This window comes from Heliconius melpomene, chromosome 17 (genome assembly GCF_056956725.1).
Source record: "Heliconius melpomene rosina isolate 202511_hmr_F chromosome 17, ASM5695672v1, whole genome shotgun sequence".
Lineage (NCBI taxonomy): Eukaryota > Metazoa > Arthropoda > Insecta > Lepidoptera > Nymphalidae > Heliconius > Heliconius melpomene.
In genome coordinates this window covers 12,734,755-12,754,231 of record NC_140405.1, presented here as the reverse complement: position 1 = coordinate 12,754,231, position 19,477 = coordinate 12,734,755, and the positions used below count along the sequence as shown (strand labels likewise).

Here is a 19,477-nt window from a genome sequence, read left to right as displayed (position 1 = left end):
TTAATCACGCATGTGACAAATAAAAGCTAGTTTAAAATAAAAACTTTCCCTCGAGTTCCAATTCATAACCGTCGTTCGGTCGATCGGTCGGTATCTAACTGTTCCGCAACGGTGGCATTATTATGTTTTTCTTGAGCTTCACGCTGTATCCCGCACATAGGACGGTAGACAGAGGGATCCTAGTTTTAAGACACTCCGTTCTCATTAAGACATTTCCCTTCCCTAGGGAACTCAGTGCCGCACTTCGCCATGTTACCACAGCGAGGAAATGAACATATTCAATATTTCTAAACTACATAAAAATCCATCAGTATACGTTACGCTTTCTTTATCTAAACAAAGCCAAAACGGACAAAAATATGATAAAATATCAATCTGAGGCATAAATAAATGATATCTCAAACCAAAATCCACTAATTATATTAAAAAAAGTTTAAAACATGGACACATCGTTTGTCAAATTTGACAGTTTCAATGATACCAACATGAGAATTTGAAAACAAAATATACCCACAGATTATTAATAGTTCATAACTCACTAAAAAGCGGCCTAAGATCGATTTTTTATTTTTAAAGTTTCACGCGGTATTCCGCACATAGCAGCATAAGTGGAAATAATCTAGTGTTAAGACACTAAATAAGACACAGAATAAACATTTGAATTAGTTAATGTAGGTTTCGATTACGCAGCGATTTTCACACAAAACAAGAAAGACGAGCAACATAATAATTTATAGGATTTTTCTTCTATTTTAACCCAACAAATAGAAAGTAGCGTACGGTACCTTAAAGACCATAAAATTTGAAGTTATACACCTTTACCCAGGGTCCATGATGTATCATCTTCTCTTGCAGCTAATAGACAATTAGTTTTATTTTTCACGATTACTTTTATGGAATGATTTATTATTTCTATACATTCTTTATCGTGCCGCCATTTCATGTTACATCAATGAGTGTATCTATAAAAGTTTTTTCGTTACTGAGTAACTGACAGAATAATAAAACTATTTAAAAATCGATAGAATGATTTAAGTCTGCGCACCATTTTAAAATAAAATTCATACGGAAACCAAGAATAGATTAAAGTGTAGAAGTTAACTTTCCTAGTAGTAAGCAAATTACATGGTACAACTACACCTATTATTATGTTCTTGCATGCGTAGTGCGTACTCTTGTATGTCATAAGGGCGCCCGTACACCTTGTAAAGAACAAAAATAGTCACTTGACAAAAAAGTAATATATTTAACTATATTTTATTCAACACTACGTTTAAGTACAGTTTAGCTAGCATATATATTAAAAAATAAACATTGTTTGAGAAATCTATATAAGTACTAAGTAAGTATAAAGTAAGTATATTGATTTAATACAAATTTTATAATGATAAGTTTGTTTGCTTAAAGACCGAAACTACTAATGCGAATAAAATAAATGTAAATTTTGTATTGAGTTTTATCGACGATGGCTATAAGCTATATTACGTTACGTTAGATGTTTCCTGTAATCCACTGTAACTGGTCAGGAGTCGGAGTTACCTCCTGCACTTACAATGTACCAAGGTATCATACACAACTCTTGCTTATCGACATTTGGCCACGCGAGCGAAGCCGCAGATAAAAAGAACTAGTTCTGCATCAAGAAAAAGAATGTCATGCTTTCTGGACACTAGGTTCTCTTTGCTTAACTGAATCCTAAAATGGATTAATGGCATTTCAAGAATACAGTGATATTACTGATACGAGATACAGCGTGAAGTTATTATTGTAATTATTTTATTATAATAAACATAGTTTATAAATAACCTTATATCGTTCTCACATTCCAGAGCAGTCACGAATTTGCTGAACAAACAAAAAAGTTACTAAAAACTTTAAACTTATACATATATGAACCTAGTGTTAATACTCTCCGTTTACCACTCATGACAGTTTTAAAGGCTGTTATTATTATGTGTTGAGTGGTGGAACTCAACTTTGCGCTTTGTATTGTTACCAAAGCGAATAAATGTAAATAATTCATTCGCCCGAGTGGGAATCGAACCCACAGCTATCGCGTGTACTACAGTCACACTGTGTGCCTCTAAGCCACGATGCCCCTTACGCAACCGGAAGTAGAATGTGATAATGTCTAATTAGTTTAATTAAATTTCCCTGTACCTTACTATAATAAAAGTTATTTAAAATAATTAAGAACTTTAATTGTTTTTTTTAATACTAAAGAGATATTAACATTTTGACATTGAAGGTTTGTTTTATACATTTACTAGTCGTCGCCCGCTAGTTTGTTTGCGAGGACTTGTTTTAGCTTCACGCTGTATCCTACACGTAGCAGGGTAGGCAGAGGGAACCTAGCGTTAAGACACTCGCCAAATTCTGGACGCATTGCGTGTGTAGTGGCGGAACCCAACGCCGCGCTTTGCCACAAGGAATGGAAATATAAATATAAATAAATATTTCCGTTCCTCAAGAGGGAATTGAACTTACAACCAGTCGTCCTTACAAACACGCTTTGTGCTCCTGCGTTACGACTGGCCTCCTAATCAAAACTTTAATAATAATAAATTAATAATTAAATAAGAAGATATCCGACATTCCTTATATGGCGTTTAACGCCGTTATAACGGCACAATTCGTTACAAATAACATATCATTTCTATAGATACACTTTGACTGGCACTCTCACTATGGAGATACGCTAAATGACTCAAGCAGTTAGTTAAAAAACGTATGGCCGCTAAAATGACGCTTCCATTTTATTTGCTGGTATAATGTTATCGTAGGTATACTGGTAAAATTGCCGTGAAAGTAATGAACCGTGCTTGGATTCGAATCCATTTGTAAATGATGTATAGATATTAAAATATTTTAATACTTTCTCTCTCTCTCTCTCTCTTCAAATTTCGATAGCGGGTAAATGAAAATTTACTAAATATTACCCTTCCTTTGAAAAGGAATCGAACCCACATCCACCTCGTTTCCAGTCACACGCTGTTCCACTGCGCCACGACGCGACGAGACGATCAAATTCGATCGAGAAGCATGATTAAAAAAAGGCTTTGACAAAACATTTTAGCGGCGCAAAACACAATCGCTAGCTTTTTGCTTGAACTTTTTCAACGACTTGGAGTTGAATGATCTATAGTTTAGAGGTTTTTTTCTTTGGTAGATGCGTTTCGGACTCGTCACGACCAATTTGAGACGGGGATAGCTTGAATTTGTTAGGAAATTAATACTTTTATAGTAATTTAAAAAAAAAATTGGTAAATAAAGTGAAGTTTCCGTACGATGGTCGATATAAAATAGTATTATGTATATTCATTTTGTAACAAGATAAAATGCGGCGTTATGTTCCGCCACTCCTAGCGCAATGTCTCAAGAAGTGAATGGAAAATGAGGATCGGTGCACTTTAACATTGAGTTCCCTCTGCCTACTCTCCTTACAACAATTAATAATGATTACTACTGGCACTCAAAAGCTTCAATTAACTTTAATTATGAGATTTAATGATCATTGAACGTTATTTTTTTTTGAGTTCCGTACCCAAAAGGTAAAAGGAGATCATATTACTAAGACTCCGTTATCTGTCTGTCCGTCTGTCACCAGGCTGTAGTTGTATTCACGAACTGTGATAGACTGTTGAAATTTTCCCTGCTATAATAGATCAAGCTGTTAGAGCAGGGAAATGAAAATGATAGATTTTTTTATTCTCATATCAATTAGTGGAGATTCCCTATGAGACACGACGACCTCTGCGTTGTTATACGGGAACAGGTAATGATGATTATTCTTCAAGACAGTCTAATTGTTATAATATTACTTTAATATTACTTTAATAAATTTATTCAATAAATTACTTTAATAGAAAATAATTTAAAAATAAATAAGTGAATCGACTAGTATTTTGTTTGAATATCTGTAAATACTTATATATGAAAAAGTACTGCACCGATTCCTCCTCCTTCGAGCCTTCATCGATAAATGGCCTATATAATACAAAAATAATTCATTCAAACGGAACGAAACGGAAACAAACTCTTTAGCTTTATAATATTAGTATGAAAGTACGGGTATCAGAGTAAGAGAAATGGCAACCGAAATATTATTTAATTATATTATGTCTAAAATATTAATATATATATATATATATATATATATATATATATATATATATATATATATATTAATATTATATATATATTAATATATATATTATATATATATATATATATATATATATATATATATATATATATATATATATATTCGGTTTATTAAATTTACATGTCCATACCAGTTACAAAATATTAATTAAAGGAATAAACTAAATAAACGCCACCATATTTAATCTGTGCAGACGATCACTCCCATTTCAATTCAAAACTTCCCGCGGTTTTTGACAGGACAACTCGAACAACCATTTGGGAATCCATTTTGTAAGTTTGACGTTTGCGCCAAAATGGCCGCCCGCAAATGGAAGCCGCGCGCTAATCTTGTTGTCAAGTTGCCAGTGTTGAGGTCACGTCGGTAGAATTGTGTGGATTTTTAAAAATAAATATAGGTAATATTATGTTTTATTTTTTTATCTATATTTTTGGAGGACGGAGTGTCTTAACACTAGGTTCTCTCTGTCTACCCTGCTATATGCGGGATGCAGCGTGAAGCAACCTATAACACCTAGCAACAAGCGTGTACAAGTTTCTACGTGGTGGAATGTTAACTTATGTAAAGCTTAATCGATTAGATCGCTCGGTCATGCTATCTAAGAAAGCGGATTCAAATTCCGCTACCTGTAGAGAATAAAATACCATCAAAAACATAAATAATTGAGGCCATCGTTGCGCAGTGCTGCAGCGTTTAAATACGGCGATTGTGGGTTGTTAGTCATTTTATATTTTCATTTCTTCGCTCTGGTAACGAGATAAATCTCTCATCTCGAAAATATTGCGGAAAATGTCTTAACATTAGATTCCCTCTGCCTACCCTCAACCCTACTATGTGCACAATACAGCAAGAAGATAAAAACGCAGTAGCAAACGCGGTTCAATCCCCACTGAGGGTAATGATTATATGAAATATTTTTTGTAGAAAATATGTTAAAAAATAATAAATAGATATATATTTTTTGATGTGCGTTAAGTGCCACCATGCAAGGTAATGTCTCGATGCGGTCACAAAGTGCAGAACGGAATGTTTCACGCGAAAGACACTACTTCTCTCCGCCTACCCTTCTAAGATAAAGATAAAAACATTGTACCTACCAATCTATCGATCACTTAGCAACGAATGGCAATTTTAAACAAGCAGTACTTAAAATATGAGATTGATTCAATGTCATATTCAAATGGACGGGGTTAACTGTACACAAATAACGAGACGATAGGCGTGTCTTATATATTTTTCAGAAATGTTCAGGTTCCCGTTGTATCCCGAGAGCAGGGTAGAACTTAAGACTTCCGGTCTCCACGTTTCGCCGAATTCTCAGCGGATTGTGTGTTGATTGGCGAAACTCAACGCCACGTTTGGGTCTTTTCTAAAGGGAGAGAGAGAGAAATAAAAATATTTAATATTTGATTCCCCGAGTGGGAATCAAACCAACAACCTGTCTCGTTTAGAGTCCCACGCTTGTGCACTTGCGCCTTTTAATTATTTTCTTTTATTTTTTTGTTAATTCATATGATTTTGTTTGCATTACTTAAAACGTCATGTTCCCGCAGTATCCCGCAAAAAGCAGAGTAAGCAGAGTCATTCAACAAATGTTGTTAAATGGAAACAATTTATATTATCGAGTAGGAATTGAACCCACTACCGTCGCCATTACAGACCTACTACGGCACGACGGCCTTTAAATACCAACATATCATATTATTATATGAATATAAACAACAGACGATCCCCAAATGTGCTGATAAGTTTATTTTTTGTACTTTCCACTGTAATTTGAACTGCTTCATTAGAATGCACTTTTGTTTTATTTAAAAACATATTGCCTATACATACTACTAATATAAAGCTAAAGAATTTGTTTAATTGACCGTGCTAATCTCAGGAACTTCTGGTTCGAACTGGTTCGAATCAAAAAAATACTTTTGTGTAAGATAGCCTTTCTATTCAAGTTCGGTTCCACGTGGTATCCTACTCATAGCAGTAGGCAGGCAGGCAAAGGGAAGACACTTCCGTTCCCCACTTTTAGCCGAACCCTAGAGGCATTGCGTGTTGAGTGACGGAACTCAACACCGTGTTTTGCCTCGTTATGAGGCAATTATATGTAGATTAGATATAATATTATATTATGGCACCATCGAGCTTATATGATGATGAAATGGGAAAATAGCTGATGGAATTTACAACTGCCTGCTAGTAATCATAATGTCTTGCGTGTTCTCATGAAAAAGCGTATTTTTATGTATATGTTTTTTTATTTATTTTATATATATCTTTAAAGAAAGCTCGGCGTTTAGTTCCGCCAATCAACACGCAGTGTCTTGACAACATGGTTCTTCTTATTTCTCTTAAGAAAGTCACAGACGAACATAACGTAAATCAAATTACTAGCACGTGTATGTAAAATATGACCCGAAAATATTTCAAACAGCAAAAGGACACTTAACATAAAGGAAACAAGATCTGGATTTGTATGGCACATACAATAACTGTCCATAATTGATCGCGTGTGATAATAGAAATGCGTTGTGTAAAAAATATATTACCTGATATTAGATATTTAGAGACGTTCATGTTGCTGTTAGAATGCGTTTGAATGTAAAACGCGACGGCAGTGGGTTCAATTCCCAATCAGGGGAACGAAATGAATGTGATCTGAGAACGAGGCAGAGCGCGGTGATAAGTTACGCCACTTAACACGCAATGCCTCAAAAAATCATCTTAAAGTGGGTAACGGAAGTGTCTTAATGAAAACATATCATAACACTAAGTTCCCAAGTTCCCTCTGCCTCTCCTGAGAGTACACAGTGTCCATTCCTTATTTTCCTCCCAATTTTGGAGATATTACACGTTGAGCAGAAGTTGCATGAAGACATTGTGTATTGAGTTTGCAGAACGAAGGAAATGAAAATAATTCATTCACTCTAGTGTGAATCGAACCTGTAACCCTTGCATAACGGTCTGACACTTCGGAGCTTCGGCATGGCGGTTTTTCTTAAAAATTGAACCTGTTATATGCATTATATATGGCAACTACTATACCATAGATGGTTACAAATTAGTTTCAATGAAGGCAAGTGGCAATAAACAGTTAGTTTAGCAGATTGACAGCTATTTTGATGTGACAGACGTCTGTTATATAATTATTAAATAGATATATTTGTGTTTGTCGTATCGTGGCCACAACTCCTGATTGAAAACGAGGGTTGCGGGTTCGAGTCTCATTTGGGGAAATATTTTTAACCATTTTCCTCGCTCTGGTAAAAGTAAATTTAGTATAGAAATTTTACTATTGTCCTTTTTGTTGTGCCTCGAATATTGATCGGAAAGTGGGGAACGGAGTGTCTTAGCACAACGTTTTCCTTGCTTTATAAGGGGACACGAGAGACGCCCTGCGCGGAAAAGAAGTGTAATAATATTTTTTTAGCTTCACGCGCATAGCATGGGAGGCAGAGGGAACCTAGTGTTTATTCTAATTCCCACACTGTCCATTTTCCGAGATTAACTGCAACGTTTAACGTAATTTTTTTTTGGAAAATGATGATCGCGATAAATAGTAAAATCCCAGACAAACAGAACACATACAAAATGAAATTAATTTAAAATAGCAAAATAAACACTCATAACAAAGAAATAAGGTCTAAATTTGTATGCTACTTACAAAAAATTGTCTATAATTGATCTCGTGCGATCATAAAAATGCTTAAATACTACTAAAATTGTAATTTTATAGTGAAGTTTAGAATATCGCGTTGTGGCTCAGTGGCACAGCGGCTCACTATAAACAAAATGGTAATGAGTTCGATATTCATTTAGAAGAATTAGATCAGATCAGATGGAGTGTTTGTTTGCCAAGTTATCATTGCCTATCTCTTTTTATCTTCACGCTGTATCCCGCACATAGCATGGTAGGCAGAGGGAACACGGGAACCTACTGTTAAGGCACTCCGTTTCATTAGAACTCTTGCCTTCCCTGCTTTTAGCTGAATTCTTGAGGCATTGCGTGATGAGTATAAAACATAAGTATAATGGGTCTGTTCAAAGCGGGAATCGAACTTGAATACTACAACATTTAAATGTCTACGTATGTACCTATGTTATTTGATATAAAAAAAAATTTACATATAGGGTTGTCTACAATAATAATTAAAATATTGACGCAATTTTTTTTTTTTAGCTTCACGCTGTATCCCGCACATAGCAGAGTAAGAATTCGAACTAGCAATTCATGTCACTATGTCTAATATGTTCTTACTTTTCCAATTTCCTTATATTTTTTTATTTTTCACCAACTTACCATATTTCGTATATGTCTTGACTGTCGTAGTGCAACGGCATAGTATCTGATTGTAACCGCGACAGTTGTGAGTTCGATTTCTATTCGGGGGGATGAATTATATAACATTTTATTTTCCTCGCTCTAGCAAAGACACTGTGCCTATCCTGCTATATGCGGGATACAGCGTAAAGGTAAAAATAATACAAATAACAATGTATAATGTACAACCCTACCACCGATTATCTCGGCTCATCTCAACTAACGTTAGATCATTGAAATTGACACCCACTTAATGGTAAAGCCAGATTTTTTTTTAATTAAAAAACCGTCATACCTTTTTAATTTCCGATCACTTCTAGTTTGGGTAACCGTTTTGTAAACGATTTGAACGTAATGATAGAAAAATCTCGAAATTTCTATAGTATTTTCTTTTCAGCTTCTCACTGTATCCCGCATATAGCTGGGTAGGCAGAGAAATCCTGGGAACCTAGTGTTAAGACACTCCGTTCCCATAAAGATACTTTCGCTCCTCACTTTCCGCGGAATCAGGAAATAAAAAAATTAAATATTTTATTTATACTCTTGGGAATCGAACCCGCAATCGTTGCGTTTACAGCTTGTGCCCGTGCACCATGAAGTTAAATAAATAAAATAAATATAATTATGTCGAAACAAATATGAAGAAAAGTCACTCTGCTATCCATTTTCCCCCGTTTCATAGATATTACTCGTCATGTTGCGTAACTCAACGCCGCGATTCCCATCAGAATCTAGCGAGTACCTGTAGCCTGCGCTTTTCTATATTTTAATTAAAACGAAACAATTAATGAAAGGAAACAATATTGGCATCGTCTCTGTCACTTCGGAGATAATAAGTGCGCTCTGGTGTACAGTTTTTGTTCTTATTCGTAACGCGCCGACGGACAAACATAATGGAGACTTGAAATCATATGGAACGAGTGTCACCGACTTCGGAATTGAGAAGTACTTTTAAACAATATGTATAAATATTATTTTATGTAATTTTATTTAGTATAGAAATTTTGACTTTTACTAAATAATAATTGAAAAAACGCTGTCGTCGTGGCGCTGGAGCACGTGCGTGTGACTGTAAACACGGCAGTTGTGGGTTCGATTTCTACTCAAATGCAATATTTAATATTTTCCTTTTCTCGCTCTGGTGACGCGGTAACGCGCGGTGTTGAATTTCGCCAATCAGCACGCATATACCTCCAGAATTCGGAGGAAAGTGGGTAATGAAGAGTGTTGACACTACGGGATACAGCGTGAAGCTAAAAAAATATTTTTTTTTACTTTCTTTGCACTAGTAACACAAATAAGGTGTTCAGTCACTCCATGTAAGATCAATTTCTATCCTAATAATTTTTGGATTACTTTTGACACTATACTATATGTTAGGATTTTAGAGTCATTTAAGACACATTTCTCTCTGTTTTTAGTGATGTAACTTAACGCCGATTTGTGTCCCTCTAAATCGAAGAAATTAAAATATCTTTTAAATATCAGGATTTGAACGCTGCAAAACAGAATTTTTTTATAATGAAAAGTCAATAAAAGTACACATAATAGAATAGATAATTTTTAGTTTTATTCTTCACGAATGGTAGAAAGATATATTTAAAATCCGCATTAAAAAAATAGCGGAATACGCGTCTCTGGAAACCGTCCGAGCGCTCTGACCACATAGCCGAGGTTTCCAAAAGGCGCGGGTTCTCGCTACGTTCAAATTTCTAAAAAAAATTTTACACGTAAAAAATAATTGAATTAAATAATTTTAAACGTAACTTTTGTAAACACAAGCGTAAAATAAAAACAAAAATAAAATTTTGTCTACAACCTCATTACTCTGTGGCTAGTCACTAGTTGAGTGTTGAGATCTTTCTGACCGCTTTATACAGACAGGTGTAACGTAACGTTATAATTATATGGACATGTCAAATAAATATTATTTTTATTATTATAATTATAAATATTTTACATTTTTATTTTATTCTGAAAAAGGTATAATTCTGTTCTTAATGCACATAATTATCAGCAATTATGAAAATCTCCTTACGCAGATGTTAACAATACAAATAAATTTTAAAAAACGTATAAGAATTATGATTCAACTTGATGAGTATGTATGGCGTAGTGTCAGTAGTCAGGGCGATAACGTTTAAATGCTATATGCTTAAATACATACGTTGTCTAAAATTTCATATATTTCATAACATTTTCTTTTTTTTTAGTTAGAAAATACACAATAAGGGGAACAAGCGTGTTACTTTATACGCGACGATTTTGGGTTCGATTCCCTTTCAGGTGAATGAAATATTTAATGTTTTCGTGTCCTCGCTTTGGTTACGAGGCAATGCGCGGCGTTCCCGCAGGCTTTGTCTCGAGAATTCGGCGGTAAGAGGCGAAGGGAAGTATTCTAATGGGAACGGAGTGTCTTAACATTAGATTCTCAGGCCTCCTCTACCTGTCTCGCAATGTGCGGGATTAAGCATTAAGCCATAAGTAAGAAAATAAAGAAATAAATGTAATAATTTGTCATTCTCAACAGACAAATCCATTGGAAACAGTGTTGTTGCTCTACATTCTCACTACAAAAGAAGTAATGTTTCCACGACGAGTGGACACAGCTATGCGTTGACTCTCAATCACACACTAATGGAAGAGTTTTTAAAGTGTAGATATAAAATTAATCAAACCTATCTATATATAATTTAATATTTTATTTATTATAAACATGTCCGTTCAAATTTATTCAAGAGGCGGCCCTTCTCTTACGTTCGCTCACTTTCATTGAGCTAGGGTTGTGATAGAAACACTTTGTAGTCATTTAAATAATTGAAAAATATGTTTTAAAAAAATAAAATAAAAAGGACAATTTATTGTTTTATTTCAACATCTTCACGTATTGTGTGAAAGAAAGACTTTTGAATTTCTTTCTGTGTATTCTTTTACCTTTACCCTATATCCTGCACATAACAGAGTTACAGAGGGAAATCATCGCTAGGGAGAGAGAATAGTGTTAAGACACTCTTTTCTCTGTTTTCAGTTCAATTCTCTAGATATTACTTATTGTGTACTTTGTGTTGAGCGAAATAACTTTTGACTATAAACGCGGCAGTTCTGGATTCAATTCAACTAAGGGTAATGAATTATTTAATTTTTAAATGAAAATAAATCAGCTTTACGCTGTATCCCGCACACAGCAGGATAGGCAGAGGGAACCTAGTGTTAAGACCATACTGTTCCCCACTTTCTGCCGAATTCTGGAAATGCATGCTATGCAATGCTTATTGAGTTCCGCAACTCAATGCCGCGCCGTATCTCGACACCAGAGCGAAGAAATGGAAATATAAATTTAAATAAATATTTCCTCTCCTCGGGTGGGGATCGAACCCATAACCAGTCGGTTTTACAGTCACACTTTGTGCCCCTGCGCCACGACTGGCCTCTTATTTAATTTTTCCCAAACTAAATTAAAATTGACATGATATTTCAAAATAGCCGAAAGACAATAACTTTGACATTTAATCCGACACTAGTGCCGTACCAACTGGGACATCACTAGCGCCATATTAAAACAAAAAATAATATGCATTTTTAACAATGGCCTATGCGCTTTTAACAGACGACACTTAGCTTCTGACTTTTCTGAAAATTAGGTTAAAAGTATATTCTTAACAAACTGCAATGAAAAATATCATCTTTCATCTCTTAATGTAAGCGCGATGGTTGTCGGTTCGATTCCTGCTCGGCTTATTATATTTGTTTTTGTAGCTTCACACTGTATCTCGCATATAGCAGGGTACGCAAAGGGAACCTAGTATTAAGACGGAAACAGACCAAGGAAATGAAAATAATTCATCTTTCCCCCGAGTGGAAATCAAACTCGAAACCAAAACCGTCATGTAGCAGGCGCAGCCACTTATATTTTAAATACTAGCGACCATAACGCGGCTTCGCCCGCTTAAATTTATTTTTATATTATAGCCAAATTATACCAAATCTTTAAATAAATTGTAGCCTATATGTTATTCTCATGTAGGTATAAGCTATATTACTGTAGAGTTACATTTAAATTCGTTCAATAATTTTTGTATGAAAGTGGAACCAACAACCAACCACACAATTTTTTTAATTTATACTATTTGTCAGATATTCGTTTAATTAGTATAAATAGATAATTCGCAGCGTTGGGTTCCGCCCTCGCACACAAAGCGTCTCTATATAAAAGCTGGTGGAGATTTTTTTTTAATTCCCTGTATTTTCAAAATTCGACTTGATCTCACTACCAACGCCTTTACCATGATAGGTATTTAAAAGATCTATTAGGCAACTCTAAGTACTAAATGCCATCTCGACGACCTCAACTAACACGACCTTTTCCACACAAGTTTACCTTTCCACTCTGAGAATGTATTATAGGAAATGAAATTCGAGGTTCTAGATTCAATTTTTGACTAATGTATCTATAACTAGTCGTCACCCGTAACTTTGTTTGCGTGGACTTTAACATCCCGTACATAGGAGCGGGATAGGTAAAGGGAACCTGGGAACCTAGTGTAAAGATACTCCGCTCTCCATTAAGACACTCCGCCCAATTCTTAAGGCATTGCATGCTGAGTGGCGAAACACAACTCCGCGCTTTCTTTTTCCATAGCGGGAAAACGAAAATATTACATTTCCCCAAATGGGAATCGAATCCATAATTATTGCGTACAATCAGGCAGCCTCAACTACATTACGTTTCGATGTAACGCACTGTACCTAGGTCACTCCGGGCACTTAGAATGTGTCATGTCATCGTCATCAATGACATGACACATGACATCTATGACTTATATATAACTTTTACTAATTTCCATTTCATATAATATGTAGTTTTAAATTTATTAACAAACTTTACACATCCACAACTTCTGCTTTAGTTTTTTTATCAAAAATATTATAATAATTTAAAAAAACTTTCAAACTACACATTGATAATAATAACTAGTTGAAATTGCTCTAATTATGATATGAAAAATAATATATTTTAAACTTTATTATTTATAGAATAAGATTCAAAATTAATTTTCCTTTTTCTATACACCTGTATAAGTAAATTGCGATAAATTACTTAAAGACAGATTTATATGATATTAAACCTTATTTATAAATAAAATAAGGTTTAATATAATTTCAATCCATTTTTACAAAATTAATAGTTTCAATTCAAATATCTTAGACAAAATATGATTTTAATCTTTATTCGGTAGGCATAAGGTTGAAATTAGGCGGAGAAAAATAATTTGCCTAAGAATGTACTTCACCGTTAAAGCACGTGGCTGTGAAAGTACGTATTGGTTTTTTTAACTTTTGTAACAAATATGTTAATTGGAATGCTATACGGAGAGTCGTGAGTTCAATTTTTTAACTAGCCGCTGTATTCCTTAGATACTAGCACTAGGGTCAAGACACTCTGCTCTCTTTATTTCAAGCTGATGCTTATTTAATACGCTTTTAATAGGTCGACTTGTAACTGTATAATAAAATATAAGAAAGTGAATATCATCCACTTGTAATAGTTGTATCATCACGAAATTTGGCAGTTATACGTAGCTTAGGCGATAATACAGTAATATGCTTTTGTCAAGCTGTTCTGATGATGGAGCCAGGACCTGAATATTGGAACTTTTGAGAGGTTGCTAGAAAACCAGTCGAGCTTAGGGTCATATAATTTAAAATTCCGAGGAGATACTAAAGCACTTGGTGTAGAAAACGATGATTTTAGTTTTTCTTAATACTCTGTATTTATTTAAAGTTCATAAAGAGACAATCCCACATAGTGATGTGCCACACATTCTTCTAACATCATAGAAACGAATGCAATTTGAATACGTGCAACAATCGGTATGTTATCAGTACATCACTATGTCTACTGTATTCAAGTAAATCGCTCTATGAATATAAATTAATTCCCAATATCGATATACATCGAATCCTGGTCTTCTGGATGTGTGAATAATAATAATTTAAGGTATGGAACTGAAAGATGGTTATAGGTAAGTACTACAGGAAGTATGTATTTTTTTTCTTTTTTGCCTAAATACTTCACCCACCCCATAATTATGTACTATCTTTCACTGGCCTAGAAATGAATAATGGAGAGCACCTTGCCACAGCACTCGCTGTAATTATCAAATTCTTAATCTTTCTTGTAACAAAATATTTTAGCTTCACGCTGTAACTCGCATATACGGGGCTAGGCTGAAAGAACCTAGTGTTAAAACACTCCGTTCCCACGCACTGCTCAATTTTCGAGATATATGAGCGACGATAACTGAACTCGACGCCACGCTTTATCTTATTACCAAAGCGGGCTAAATTAAAATATTTAATATTTCATTCTCTCGTTCCCTGAAGTTCGAACCCACTACCGTCATTTACAAACAAACACTGGGTCATTGCGGCCTCAAATCCTGTAACACATTAAGCCTCGTATAATTGTTTATAAACGATAGTGTTACAAGAGTTAATAGTTGGAGGAGACTCGAACATATCGTACCAATTTTAGCTTTTAATATATATATTTTTATTAATTTTCTCCAGTTATAAAGTGAAATAAAGATTACTATACAGATATAACATTTAGAAAGAAGAGTAGATTACTGAGGCTATGCTTCCTCTGCTTTCTTTATGATAAATTAATTATTTTTCAAGGAAAAGTTCGATTTCCAAATCGAACCTATAACCATTAGATATATGTATATAGATATATAATTATATATCTATATACATATATCTAATATATAGACATAGATATAGATATATATATATATATATATATATATATATATATATATATATATATATATATAGATGTAAATAGATATAACCATTAGATATATGTATATATAGTCAAACTCTGTGCCGTCGCGCCACAGTGGCCTCTATGAAAATGTATAAATTTGGTATAGTTACTTGTTACATTGTATTAAGTTTCATATGCCGGTTATTTAAGCCAAAGCTTTAGCTTTATTTATTGATATAAATAAGCTTTCCGCTAGGGATAAAGCATTAAGCTAAAAATGTGTTTATTATTCTAGTATGGATAAAATAAGTTAATTTATTAATAAATCTAAGAACGGTGTGATATGGCCTACTCTCCTCTATAAGTTAGAACTCATTCGTGGAAATGTATATATTTAGAATATAGGTCGACATTAAAGAGCCGAAAATCACTTGTTGCTACAGTTACATTTAGGTACATCTATTGCTGGATTCGTTTTAACACAAAATGCAGCTTCACGCTATATTCCTCCGACTGGGTACGGCTAGTGTTAAGACACTCCGTTCATCACTCTCCGTTAAATTATCGAGACATAGCGTGTTGAATGGCGGAACTAAACGCCAACCAGAATTTAAAATATAATCATCTTCACGAATGGGGCTCAAACCTATTACCATCAGGTCGGACTGCTATATGCGAGATACAAAAAACATACCTACAGTTCAAAATCGCCTAACAATTATAGCGCGTTTAAAATTATATTAAGCATTCGTAACGAGAGGTGGCGTGATGACAAGATTTTTTACCTCAATCGGGAATTGAATCCTTATTCCCTTGTATTAAAATAGATTTTAGAGTAATTAAACTTTTTCATATGTCTATTTTATGAACGTACTGCTAATTATAAGTCAAATCAAATACTGGTTTTGATAAGCGCGGCGTTGAGTTACGGCAGTCAACGCGCACCGTCTCTAAAACAGAAAGAAAGTGGGGAACGGAGTGAATCAACACTATGTTATTTATCTCTAGGTCTGTGTCGCCGGGGTTATGGAAAAATCCTAGTGCACCTTTAGCCCCAACCTGAGTGAGGGACCCTTAGAGCCAGCTCTCTAGTGCCCAGTTGTCCACTCAGACGCCGTACCCGTAAAAGAAATTCCTCAAGATAAAAAAAGGTTAATTTTAGTTACACTCCTATAAGCGTGGTTCAGGGTGAAGGTTAAACTCATTCCCCCAAGAGTGTATCAAACCCACTACCGCCGCGTCTACATTCAGACAGGATCACTGTGCTAGGCTTACCAATTGTGATATAATATTGTATAATAATTTCAAGTTTTGGAACAAAAAACTAGTTTCGCCGTATTCGCACTGTCGCTGTCGCGTCGTGGACTAAAAAGAGCGCTTCCGGTGCGCATATTTAGTATTTTAAAATGGTGCCATGAAGTTTTTATAGGTTTTTTAGTTTCACTGTGTGTCACCGCACATGCCAGGACAGAAGGAACCTGGGAACCTGGTATTAAGTAAGACATTTCCGTTCCCCACTTTCCGCCGAATTAAGATAATATAGCACGGCTCTCATAATCATTCCCCTGGCTGTGTTCGATTCACACCCAGGGGAATGATTATAATAATAAATTATTTTCATTTCTCCGCCCTTTGGTAAACAAACCACGGCGTTGAGTTCCACTACCATTGAAAAACACGAACTTTCCTCTGCCTACCCTGCTTTGCTACTTAAGTTATAAAATTCTAATACTAATTAAAGTTCATTGTTCATTAGAAACATATATCAACGAGTATGGATTAAAATATACATACTCCTTGTAAGGAAACGGAAGTTTGGAACTTCCTTTAGTGAAAGTGATATCGGAATCCGTTAGTGTTTTAAAAAGTAATTTATACTAAATAATAAAATTGAATAGTTTATTTGGGGGGACGCTTTTTCTTTTTGCGATATTCCGCACGTAGCAAGAGGTAGGCAGAGGGAATCTGGCAATCCAGTGTTAAAACACTCTGTCCCCATTAAGACACATCCTTTCCCCACTTTCCGCCGAATTCTAGAGGCCACACAATTGTTTGGTTTGGTTCCAAACACAATTGTTTGGTTGCGGAACTCAACGCCGCGTCTCGCTTCGTTACCAGAGCGAGAAAATTAAAATATTCACATCCTCGAATGGGAATCGAGCCTACAATCATCGCGGTTACAGTCTGTACCAAGTCAAAATTTTCTGTTTAAAATAGATTTATTGTATAGCTGAGTTAGTTTTTGGCACACTCAACTATGACATTGACATCGTCTCTTATGTAATATCATTGTATAATATGTAGGAATATGTAGCAAATTTCCATTTAAAAAATCTTAATATTCTTTACTCAACAAGAGGTTGAGAGATTAAAGCGACGGTTCTAGGTTCGACCCCCATTTGGAACAATCATATGGTTTTTCACGTCTCCAGTATACATATTCATTCACTTAGAGTTCCGCCACTCAGCAAAGGAATAGGAACGGACTATCTTAACTTCACTAGGTTCCCAGGTGCCCTCTACCCTGTTATTTGTTGGGTACAGCGTGAAGCTAAAAAAAATGTATGAAGAGGGAACCTTGCTATAATACACTCCGATCCCCACAAACCAACAAATCTAACAAATAACCTACTTGAAAACATAGTATAGCGGAACCTAACGCCGCAATTTGTTTCACTAGGCCAAGAAACTCCCCAAATGAAAATTGAACTCACAACCGCGTTTACAACCAGACATTGTCTTATTTACATATATGTATACAAGTAATTTAGGAAATCCTAGAATTAAGATCTTTTTATAGCCACCTTATAGTGTGTTGAGTGTCTGTCATCGCGTTCGAGAAGTAAACGTATTCAATTTTTGTTTATATTTCGGCTTTTATGTTAGAATTAACAAATCTGTACTTTTGTATGGTTCTGTATAGATTAAAGAACTAATTACCGATGTTTCCAATAAAATAACTTCCGGTTCCGGTTGTACACAAAAACTATTTCTTTTCCTCAGTGTGAAATAACACTTTAAAAGTGTAAGGCCAGCCGTGGTGCAAGGGCTCTTGTACGTGACTGTAAACGGAACAGTTCGTGTGTTCGATTCTCACTCGAGAAACAGAAAAATTTCATATAAAATAGTAACGTAGCAAGGCGCGCCGTTGAGTTTTGCCACTTAGCACCCAATATCTCCAGAATTCAACGGAAAGCAGGGAACAGAAGCGTCTTAATGACGGAGTGTCCTAACACTACATTTTCAGGTTCTCTCCGCCTACCGAAGCTAAAAAAATATGTTCTTAATACTTTTATAATATAATCCAAATGGAAATCAAACCCACAATCACGTTTACAATGAAATCCTATTCCTCGATGACCCTATGGACTATTTTAGTTAAACTAAAAACATTGTCCTAAAGCCAGATAACCTAAAAAGCTAACTGAAATAAACTTAAAGCAAAATAGGGCGTTTTAATATAAACAATTCTATATTCAAATTTCTTTTTTTAACTTCACGCTGCATCCCGTATATAGCACGGTAGGCAGAGGGAAACTGGTGTTAAATCATTTTCCACTCACCGCATAATTTTCTCAATTTGGGAAGCGGTACTCAACGCTGCATGTTACCAGAACGAAAAAATTAAAATAATTAAAACCCCGAATAGGAATAGAATCCATGACCACTGTGTTTACAGTTAGTACAGAAGCGGAGTCTGTCTCTATACAAATTTTGACTGTAAGCACGACTGATTGTGGGTTCGATGCCCACTCGAGGAATTGAAATATTTATTTAAATTTATATTTTCATTTCTTCGCTCTGATGTTCCGCCACTCACAACGCAATGGTTATATATATACGTCATACTTCCTCGTCATACGTCATCTCCTTAGCAATTTCCTTTTGACCATGAAGGAAAACCGGAGGTAAAAGCTAGTACATCATAAAATCCAATAAAAAACACACACACACACACATACAAAACTTTCATACAAAAGTTTCCTTAGTCATAATTATCTAGAGATAATATACATATTACTACAAATTAATTACTGTTGCAAATTAGACAACGATCCTTTTTCCTTCTAAATAAATGAACTCATTGTTAGATAAATAAAATCGAGTGCGTTGTACCACTGAACCATCGAGGTCACTGTTATTAGGTCGATATAAGCGCGTAGGCGTAATATATACGATAACTAGGGTTTAAATTCGGTTTTGTTTAGTTTAGCGCAATATT

General features: G+C 34.9%; 1 protein-coding gene across 3 annotated transcripts in view; it reads right to left on the bottom strand.

Annotated features, from left to right (window-relative positions):
• Nucleotides 1-19,477, bottom strand: part of LOC146530367 (uncharacterized) — a 66,627-nt gene that overhangs the window by 38,663 nt on the left and 8,487 nt on the right. The gene's annotated exons all lie outside the window — the stretch shown is intronic.